General features: G+C 41.7%; 1 pseudogene; it reads right to left on the reverse strand.

The window, feature by feature from the left end:
- Positions 1–524: 524 nt before the first annotated feature.
- Positions 525–643, reverse strand: LOC134937264 (5S ribosomal RNA; annotated as a pseudogene).
- Between the last annotated feature and the right edge of the window lie 1463 nt (positions 644–2106).

The following is a 2106-nucleotide window of genomic DNA, read 5'->3' on the forward strand; positions in this document are numbered from 1 at the left end:
CAACAGATGTAGGCAATGTAACAGGGCTGGTTAGACCACCTATAGGTGTGACAGTCTAATCAGTAAGAGGGAGAGAAGAATAATTAACAGTTCTAAGCATATTAGACATTGAACAGTTTTCCCTTCAACTGTGAAACAACGGGTGTGGTCTTTTGAAAAGACAAAAGACAAAAAGCAACTATATGCCTTTTCCAGGGTACACTTGAAAATTGAAAATATGAATTTGTTAAAACATAACTTTTATTATAGTATACTTAAAAAAGACGAGAGCAAGCATTCATAATTTGGGAGCATTATTACTCATAAACATTGATATTCATATTATAGGCGAAATAATGATATAAGTAAGCGGAAATAAGTAGTCCCTCATTCAGAGAAAAGGACGTATTCGTATCCTCTATGATAGAGATTCTAATAGAATGAGGTCACTCCCTCGGGTCTGATAGGGTCCAATGATTATTGGAACCTAGGGTCAAAGTCCTGACCGTGGGTCCTGAAATTATATTGTGCGTAGGAGAATAAAATACCTACGGTACCTAGTATTCCCTGGTGGTTCCCCATCCAGGTACTGACCAGGCCCTGCAGTGCTTGGCTTCCAAGATCAGACGAGTTTGGGCATACTCAGTGCGGTCTGACCGTAGGTGAATAAATCTCCTGGACGCACCGTATTCCAATTGTGTGGGGACCCACAGATGTCAGTAAAAGAATGAATGAGTATCGGGCTCGTTAATTATCAGAAAATTAGGCTGTGGCAAAGGTATTCTATAGCTGTAGTTTATCACTTAGTATTGTATTCACTAATAGTCATGTATTACCCTAATTCCTGAGTTTTGCATCCTGCATCAGCTCTATCACAATTTGTACTCTCCAGGGAAATTCTTGTATATAGATACAAAATTGCCCAGCAAGAAAATATGGGGAGAAAAGGAGTTATAGTATCAAATAGTGCCACTGATTTTCCACCCTTGTAACAATTTGTTGAGCAATGGGAACAAAAGGGTTAACAGGAACCACACATGGGTAGAAATACCAAACTATCATAGACAGCAATATTACTCACAAATATGTAAATTTTCAATGAAATGGGAAAAACTGTGAAGATATGTATTGATCAAGATATTTACTATGTAGATATCCTAAAAGTCTCTTTGCTTCTTGTACATTTGTGACATGATTGAAAATAGCAGCAAAAGAAGTACTTCAAATAGTTTTAAATGAGGTAATGGTCTCAGTAATATAGAGCTTTATGATGGCCACAACAATTTGCCAGCAAAACAATATATAAACCACATAAGGTAAACCTCAGTATATTGCCCAATACTGTGAACCCTAGGATTAAATAAACTCTTAAATCACAGATGCATGTGTCCCTTATACGAACATCCTCATATATCCACTCTTATATTGTAATCCTGCATAAATATTAACATTGTGTGCAAGAAACCATAGATGCTATGGATGCAAAGAGGAATCAGAGCTCCACCACATCCCCTATCGGCTGGGTGGTGCGTGGTGATTCCTATAGGTGGAGAGCATAGAACCTTGGCTGGGCAAAAGAGACCCTGTTCTTTGGCCGAGGCCGATACTGGTCTTACCCAACCTGGGAGGGATATTCGTGGGCCAAGGGACAGGTTCGGGAGCTGAGGAGTGAGGCGCCGGCGGCCGCGGTCAGTGCGACCGGAAGTTCGGGCACCGGAACCGGAAGTTACGCGCGTTTCGCTCCGAGAGCTTGGTCACATGATCGCCTGCTCTCGGAGCTCCCCGCTGCCTGTCTTCAAGGGGTGGGCAGCCTATCAATGATGAGAGTAGGCTTTTACGTTGGTCTAACAACATTATACATCCATTTAACTATAATTGTTATATCCTGTGCAGATTTAAATCTTTCGAATTCCCTGCAACTGTGTCTTCATGAATTAAAAAGTCACGAATAAAGGGGGTCATTCCGAGTTGATCGCTAGCTCCCGTTGTTTGCAGAGCAGCGATCAGGCCAAAAATCGGCATTTCTGCGCATGCGTATGGGCCACCGTGCGCACGCACAAAGTACTTTCACACAAAACTATGCAGTTTTACACAAGGTCGAGCGACTCATTCAGTCGCACGGCTGAT

The sequence above is a fragment of the Pseudophryne corroboree genome, chromosome 1 (genome assembly GCF_028390025.1).
Source record: "Pseudophryne corroboree isolate aPseCor3 chromosome 1, aPseCor3.hap2, whole genome shotgun sequence".
NCBI lineage: Eukaryota > Metazoa > Chordata > Amphibia > Anura > Myobatrachidae > Pseudophryne > Pseudophryne corroboree.